Source organism: Hipposideros armiger, unplaced genomic scaffold, assembly GCF_001890085.2.
Source record: "Hipposideros armiger isolate ML-2016 unplaced genomic scaffold, ASM189008v1 scaffold_118, whole genome shotgun sequence".
NCBI classification, from domain to species: Eukaryota; Metazoa; Chordata; class Mammalia; order Chiroptera; family Hipposideridae; genus Hipposideros; species Hipposideros armiger.
This window is the reverse complement of record NW_017731468.1, coordinates 2,982,941-2,991,754: the sequence shown is the minus strand read 5'-3', so window position 1 is coordinate 2,991,754 and position 8,814 is coordinate 2,982,941. Positions and strand designations below refer to the sequence as shown.

Genomic DNA, 8,814 nt, shown 5'->3' with positions numbered 1-8,814 from the left:
CCAATATTTCTATTATCAATCTACAAACATGCTTCTTTCCATTGAAAATTTTATTTTTTATGGTTTCTTAGCTATATGAAGAGTTTAGTTTGGGCTATCTATTTCTCCCAATTTTCACTTATTTAAAACCAAGGACATAGAAATATATTTTTTTATCAATCTTTGCCTTTACTATTTGTTAAGAATATAGCTTATGAAAAGAAAAAGTGTATCCTTCTATAGTAATTATTAAAGCAATGCAAATCTTTGATTCCAAGAGGGAAAAAAAGTAATAAACAAAAAAGCAAAAAAAAAGACATACAAACAAACAAAAAAAAACCGATTAGCCTCTATGTCCTTTGATGCTTTGTCTCTCTGAGTCTCTATTTGCCAATCTGCAGATGATGGTGGGGAAGGGGTGGAATTGTAATCATCTTGTGAAATGTACTGAAAATTATTTGAGATAACAACAGTACAGCTCTGACCCATAGTTACTATTAGTAAGAAATACTTACTATTTTATGATTAATTTAATATGCAGAATAAAGGTACACATAAGTGGGTTCCCTGGGCTCATGCTTTGTTATGATTGCATGCAATAATAGAAACATGTTCATTTTGTTTTAGCGCATGTTCTTTCCTTTACAGCGAGTCAGACAAATGTCAGCATGTAAATTAGGTTTCTTAAGGCTGTCTTACTTCCTTCTGTTTCTGGGACTGTATTATTGGTCATAAATTTTCAGCATTTGGGGATCAAATGTTGATGTTCTCTCCCAATATAATTAAGCCTCTTTAATGAGCTTTCTGCTTTAGCCTTTTTGATAGTCTTGTCCCTATTCCTTAGAATCCCTTGATTACTCCGTAAAGAAAACTTAAAAGTGTCATCAAACATATATACTTACAAGAAATACATACTTTTAACATTTAGCAAAGTAAAGTCTAGCAAGCACTAGACTTTAGAGGTAGAGGTATGCGTTACTTTTTTCCAATTCTTTTTCCCTACTGTGTCACCCTCTGCTCTGGTCCCTCTAGCCCAGGCTAACCTCTGACCTCAGCCTGCCTGCTCGGGTGCCTTGCTCAGCTACTTGGCATCTTCAGCTTTCACAGAGCTGTGCCTGTGATGCTGGTGCTGAGAGAATCCACATACCTCATGGAGAGGAGTTAGAAACAAGTGACAGAGGGAAGTGGAACAAAAATATCCATTTGTACTCTACTTTTCAAAAGTACAAAATGTCCTCCTACGGATGGCCTTTCACGTGCTCACTATATCTGCGGTCTGGCTGGGGCAGAAACTACCATTGCCACGGTAAAGACATTGGACTAAATGATCTGCTCAAGGTCATGAAGTATGGAAGCGTTCCAAGTCTGTTTCAGTCTGTATCTTCTGAATGCAGCCCTAGGATTCTTTCCACTTGTTCATTCCAACATCTCTATTCTGGGACTATTATCAGTAGTGCCTGAACTTGCCTTTGGGAAATCCCGTCATTCACTCAAGTGCTTTGTGTGGTGCTTTGATTATGAAAAAGAGGAGAAACCTTAAAGCTTTGCTCCGATGACAGCAGCGGACTGTTAACATCCTATTAAGATATAAGGATTTAGGAAGATATGTAAACCCTCACTGTATCTTCTCAAAAGCAGAGTAATTAACACTGCGAGACACAGGAGAGAAGAATAGTAGCCGTAGGAAGAGTTCATTCTCTTTCTGATATAGGTGAGTTTTCTTCCAGAAGGATGGGACTGGCGTTGGCTCAAAACTCACTGATATTCATTCCATACAAACAGCAGGGTACCAACGGTGGAGGACAAGAGGCTAAAATGCCTTTTGAGAAGTGTAATGAGAGAGGGGTGAGTTTGGACTTTGGATCAAAGACTTAATGGCTTTGGATTCAGAAGGACTTGAGCTCCTTGTAAGATAGTGGCTAAAATAAAATGAAATAAGATACAAAAGTTGTTACACAGTTCCTTGTATATGTGGTAAAAACAATTGGAAGGATGATTTTGAAGCTGTCAGATGAATGAGATCAAAGCATTGAGAAAATGCCCTTGGATTTCAAGCAAATAAAAAAGTGATAGTCAAAATTAGTTATTTTAGCAATAAATAAGCCAGCAGCATGTTTGGGAAATTTTCCTTTTGTAAAGGTGGTCCTAAGCCTGAGATCACATTGTAATTACCTGGTAATTAAATAAAAAGTATAAAGACCTACTTCAGACCAATTAAATCTGAATCTCTAATGGTGGGTTCTGGGTGTTTTTTGTGTTCTTTTGTTTTTAAAGCTCCCCAGGTGATCCCACCATGACCACAATTGAGAAACACTGGTTTGTAACATCAGTGGTCCTCGGCAACGATCTCGCAGAAAGCTTCTTTTGATGACCATGACTAATGTGAGTTTATTTCAGGGTCAGTGATAATGGCCTATTGGTTTGTGCCCTCCTTTCCTTTTCATGTTGGTTCTATTCATAATCTCTCAGTTTTCTTGAGAGGATCTAAGGCAGACACATTAGCCTGTAGTGAATGGTTACGTGAAGAGTTAAGAACGTAATGAGAGCTGGTCTTGCAGCTGGAGGTAGGAAACTAATGTAGAGGCTTCTTCCTGTTTGATTACAAGTTGCCATGGCTGTTTCTTGCTTTTTCCTTGTCTCCCTGGATCCTTTCCCTTTGTCTTTTGCTTGTCACCTACCTAATTTATTGTGCTTCTCAGTTTCTTGTTCATCATCGCTTATTTTTTTCTTTCATTTTCTCTTCTCAGAGAAAAGGTACTTGCTTGAGGGTAAGAAAGTTAAGCTGACATAAATCCATGTAACATCAGTTCTACCAGCTTCGCTTGGATTTTTGGTTCCATAACCATTTTGGAGTGGCTGTATTCTCCAACAATTATTGTAGAACTGTCTATTTCTCCCTTCAGTTGTGTCGGTTTTTGCTCCGTCTAGTTTGATGATCTGTCATTAGATGTACAAATGTTTATAATTGTTATATTTTCTGGCTGTATTGAAACTTAAAAAAAATATACAATGTCCTTCTTTGTCTCTTGTAATCTTTTATGATTTAAAGTCTATTTTGCTGACATTAATATAGCCATCCCTGCTCTCTTTGGTTACTATTTGCATGGAATATCCTTTTCCTTCCTTTCACTTTCAATCTATTTGTCTCTTTGGATCTAAAGTAAGTCTCTTGTATATCACATAGAGTTGGAGCGTGTTGTGTATCCATTCTGCTAATCTGTCTTTTAATTAGAGAGTTTAATTCATTAACATTTGAAGCAATTGCTAGTAAGAGAGAACTTCCATCACCTTGCTATTTGTTTTCTCTATGCCTTATAGCTTTTCTGTCTCTCATTTCTTGCATTACTGCTTTCTTTGGTATTTAGTTGATTTTTTTTTGTAGTGACATGTTTAAATTCTTTTCTCATTTTCTTTTGATTATATTCTATAGCTATTTTCCTTCTGATTAGCATGGGGATTACATTTAACATTCTAAACTTATAACATACTATTTTAAATTTATACCAGCTTACCTTCAATAAGATACAAAATCTCTTACTTTACAGCTTCATCCCTACCCCTTTTTGGTTGTTGATGTTACAAAATTACATCCTTACACATTGTGTGTCCAAATAAATAACCTAACAATTCTTTTAGATGCATTAGTCTCATCCATTATGTGGAAATCAAAATTTGGGGTTACAAACCAGAATTAGAATAGTACTAGCTTTTAGACGAATAATTTAAAAAAATGCATTAGTCTCACAAATCATGTTGAAAACAAAAAGTCGAGTAATAAACTCCACAATTTTCGTTGCAGTAGAACTTAGGAGAAGGTTAACGTTGAAGTACTTGAGGTCACTAGAAGTAACTAGCTGGTCACTATAAATTCGGGCTTGGTATTTGAGAGAGAGTTGAAGTAATGTGGACACACGCGATAAAGCAGAGTGTGGTTAGAATGGAAAGATAAGTTAGCCAAGGGCAGGGTATTTACTGCCAGACGCTAGTCAGGTGTTATCTCCAGTGGTTGCTCCACGTTCAGGGGTTAGTAGGATTTCTGCAGGTTTGACTGATTTATGAGTCTTCTGACCCATCCTATATTCATCGTAGTTTACATACTTTTTGAATCTGAGAAAACAATGGGCTTCATTGGTAGTATAGTATCCTTTTTATTTTTAAAAAATATGAAAGTATTTGAGCAGCAGTGATATGTTTCTTAATCATCATCATTTTTAAAGGGTTACTAGGAGTGCAGTGGCAGGGGTTATACTCAAAATCCTATAAAGTAAGAACAGTTCATCGCCTCCTTTCACAGATGAAGCACATAAAGCTTAGAGAGTTTAAATGCTGGGATTCAAATTCAGTTTCCATATCTCCAGATCCCTGGAGCTAAACCAGTGGTTTTAAAACAGTGCTGATGCGTGGCTCTACCCTCAGAGGTTTTGACTTCATTGCTTCAAGTGAAGCCCAGGCACTGATCGTAAAAGCTACCTGGCAATTCTAATTGCAGCCAGAGATGCAAACCATGGCTTTAAACCATTTGGTTTCACTGCCTCCTATTTTAGAAGATGCCACCACATTACACAAGTTCAGTGGCTGCCCCTGGAGCTCAATTTGGATAGTGCCCCATCTGTGGAGTGGCATAGTGGGGCAGATGTGCCTCAGCACACATTCCTTCTCTGAAAAAGCCTTCAAATGTAAGAGTTTTCGTAATTATAATTAATTGGAATCCTTCGTTTATTTTAAAACAATCAGAGTCTGGAATATTGCTCTGACTCTTTTCGGATTATGTGATAGTTTTTAACAATTTAAGCACTCCTATATATTTACTAAGAATAACTACAATCATCTTTGTACACCTGAAACTAATAAAAAATAACCACAATCAACATATGTATTTGATTGATTATAAATATAATCAGTGAATAACATCACAGATCCAGAATTCTTTAATTTTTGAAATGGAGAGCAGTGTCATAGGGTCACCATTCTCTGGAATGTTGTTGGAGGAAGGTAGAAATGATATAGCCGTCTAAGGAGGGGAGTTAGAATAAACTGTCAGCCTCAGCCCTGCAGTCTCTCACTGCTTTTGAAAACCTCTGGCTTCACTTACTCATCTGAGGATGTCACAGAGCTCCTGACCAACCAGAAGGGGCCAAGGAGCTACTGGGGAACAAGAAGCAAATCAAGGCACAGAGCTAGGCTGAGAGTCTAGACAGGGTAGTCTCTGTGATGGTCCTGGGAAGGTGTAATGTCATTCTCAGATGCCATCTAGGAGTTTCCAAATGAGGCAGCGGGAAGACAACCAGAGCAATACAAACACTTGCTCTTATGGAAGGAGAATGGGCACTGAAGACAGTCTAGTCTAACCAGGTACTTTACCATCTGTGTGACCTTAGGTAAGATGATTAACCTCTCTGAATTTCAATTTGCTCTACTGTTAAAAAAAAAAAAAAGTGGTGATACTTGCGTCACAGGGTTTATGTGAATTCCTACATGTGAAAGTACCCAACCCAGAGCCTCTTTACTGATTTCTTCTCTACTTAACTGATTTCTTGGCCTTGGTTGGAAGATAGTGGTCGTGAAGGCAGAAAGTGTCATGGGATAGCAGCCAAGGTCGTGGTAAGTCAAAGAGAAGGTGAGATAAGGTGGACTGGACACATCACAGTTGCAGGACTTGGGGCTCCATTATAGCCATGATCACACAGAGTCAATTCTGTGTGTTTGCAAAAAGGAACCGCCATTGTAATGCTGCAGCCTCTTACACATCTGGGAATAACTCAGTTTGCCTTCCTTTCGGCAGGATCAGCTGGATACTCTGTAGGGTCTCCTCAGAAAGAGCACGGGCTGTAGTCGTTTCATTTTCTAATGCTGCTGCCTGAGTTTTCATTTAATTAAGAAGGCTGACCTTTAGAAAGAGAGTTTATTTTTTCGCTTCCTTTAGCTTAGCTTACTACGATCCTAATGGAAGTTGAAAATCTGACGGTCAAGAGGGCCAAGTGTTCACTGATAAAGCTAACACATGGTTCCTATCCTTACAAAGAAATTAAACAGGCATAATTATAGATGCAGAAGCCCAAATCCCTTTCAGATAAATCCAACCTCAAGTGGATGAGTAGGTGGGAACAGTAGGAAATGAAAGATAAGCCCTGGAGGAATGTATATCAAAAAGAATATCTCCTATAACAAAGAACCCAGGCCCTGCAAACACATATCCTTGTAATTAGCCTTTATCCAAAGCAAATTAAAGTCACATTCTTGCTCAATCCTTTAAAACCTCTGGATATGGAGAAGTAGCAATGTAAAACCTCTGTTGTGTACAGCATTCGCCGTGCTCTTTAAACAGACGGGCCACACGAAGAAGGGAGAAAGGAGAGAGTGACCTGTTAGGCTGAAGGCCACAGCCCTGCAAGCTCTGCATTTGAGGACGGCTGATGGCGGGGGCCCTACAAGATTAGCAAGCAGATGGGGACTCACAAGCACTGGTGGGGTCTAGAGAATGAGCTGGCATTTGCTCTGCCCAGGATTTATCCACAAAGCCCTCTGCTTAGGAGCGTTCATGAACGTCTGCCCTGAAACAGTCACTGCTGCTGTGTGTGGGTTCTTTTTCTCTTGGTGCCCTTTTCTCTTTCCATTAGGGAACACATTTTGTCTGGTCTTTATGGAGACGGTTCTCCTGGATGGAATGAAATTTTGTGACTAAAATAGAGCTGACTCTCAATGACATCCTGATTGTGTTTGATGACTAAATAAGTGCATTTGTCATTAAGTGAGTAACACCACACTGATGACAGTTCACTAGGGTGATGATGGAGTAATGCCACTGCAGTTAGCAATGACCCTCTTCCCGGTTTCATCCAATTGGTAAGCAAGTGTTTTTTTAATCAGCTATCAGTGGCTCACTGACAGATGACACAAAACAATATGATGTCCACTGGAACCAAGTCTTTGGTCCCGAGAAACTCTGAAGCTTGTGTCTCCCCGGCTGTGAGTACTAACTCCTGTACTCTAACATTACCAAGCGAGTATTAGGAGCAGAGTAGGACTGTTTGATTCTCTTCTCTTAAAAGGTTGTAAAATATAATTAAATACAAAATGGAGCAAAGAGACAAATCAAATCCAAATGGGGTCTTTGAATAAATGCCCCTAGGTAAGTCCGAAATCACATGATTACATCCCCTAGTTTTCCTTGTCAGCATTAGTAGAGACAGTAAGTTTGCATTAATTTCCCAAGTATATTTCCGCTGAGTGAAAAGAGAGACTATTTCTCACATTGCTAATCTAATAGCCTCACTCCAGGTGTTGGCATCACTTAAAATGAAGGAAAGGTCAAAGAACTAGGAGGCAAAAAGCAGCGCTGCACTTACGGTGTCTCTTTCTCCCTTCCCAGCAGTTTTCCTGCTCTTGGGTATTTTCTATCTACTATCAATGAATTCATTGGAAGGCACATCATTTGCCACATAAGTGAAGGAACTCAAGAGGTACTATAAACAAAATTGGTTTTGGCATCTGCTGCGACACGCAAACACACGCATGCGCGCGCGCGCGCGCGCGCACACACACACACACACACACACACACACACACACACGCATATGCTCTAATTATAACATACCCAAGAAATAAAAGTCATTTTTCAACTTTAAGCTCTATTTTATAAAAGATCCCTTCATCACTCAGCTGATTATACACCGTAGGCGAAATCCGAGGCCAAATAGCAATCCTTACATCTAGTCTTTTCTTCAAACAGCAGTGATATGAAAGAGCCTAAATGTTTTGATTTAAATTGGCATGGCATTTAAACATATCCTTACACATGATAATAACAACGATTGCTCACACCACAGTCGAAAGGAATCCATCCCCAAATGGGGTGGAGGGGTGTATGTTCTTCCTAAGGGGCTGTGGGGAAAATTTTAAAAAGGCTTCGACTTCTATTTTTAGTATGACAGATACTCATTGATAAAAGGATTTTTCTTCTATCTTTTTGACCTATCATTTTTTCTTCCAGATATTCACAACATCTGCAATATTCTCTCCAGTTGATATTACGAACCATATGGCAGATTTAACGCAGTGCCTGCAAGTTGTCTGAATCCTCCTGTGGAAAAGCGGTTTTGCACACACCTCCTTACGTATCATCCTCGGTCTTATTTCCTTTCCCAGATAACAGATCTGTGAGGCTAAATGAAGCTGGGAGCTATCACTGCTGTCCTGAACTAGTGACACTGGACTCCTCCCTAGGGAACCAGCTGCATCTATTTAAAACACACTTTTAGGTGAATATGTGGGACATCTTTGCTAAATAGAAGGGCTTTTAGTAGAATGCAATCGTGTCTTAACAATAGAATATTGGCTTGAATGTACAGGACAAATAGAGGTTTGTGCAGCATTGTAAATGAGAGTCTGGATGACCTAACGCGGAGATACAGTAACATTCTTTTCTTCAGCATCTTACTGTTGTCAGACTAATAGTATCCAGGGGGAGAGAACAACTGCGATAGAGGCTCTATTTTCCTTCCTTGGTCATGACTGCTTGTGACCTTGACTATGTATATATGGGGACACAGCTATGAATCTCATTCTAAAATAAATTTCCCTTTATTAAATTTTTTGAATTAGAAATCTGAATTATTTATTTATAAAGATAAATATTCCATTTTCAATCTCCCTTCTTTTCTCTATTCCTTCTTGCTCTAAAAACAAAAAGAAAAAGAAAAATTGTGGCTTCATTTACCTTAATCCAATTCATACCTATTCTCTATTTTTCTTGGCAGAGAGAGAGAGAGAGAGAGAGAGAGAGAGAGAGAGAGAGAGAGATGATAGTGATAGAGTTAGAGAGAGATAGAGATAGAG

The 8,814-nt window shown here is 38.9% G+C and overlaps 1 long non-coding RNA gene across 1 annotated transcript; it reads left to right on the top strand.

Moving 5' to 3' along the window:
* The first annotated feature begins 1,471 nt into the window (after positions 1-1,471).
* LOC109385544 (uncharacterized) lies at positions 1,472-8,576 on the top strand. The gene is made up of 3 exons (XR_002124645.1): positions 1,472-1,690; positions 2,254-2,361; positions 7,970-8,576. It is a non-coding gene; the product is annotated as an uncharacterized LOC109385544 (long non-coding RNA).
* The last annotated feature ends 238 nt before the right edge of the window (positions 8,577-8,814 follow it).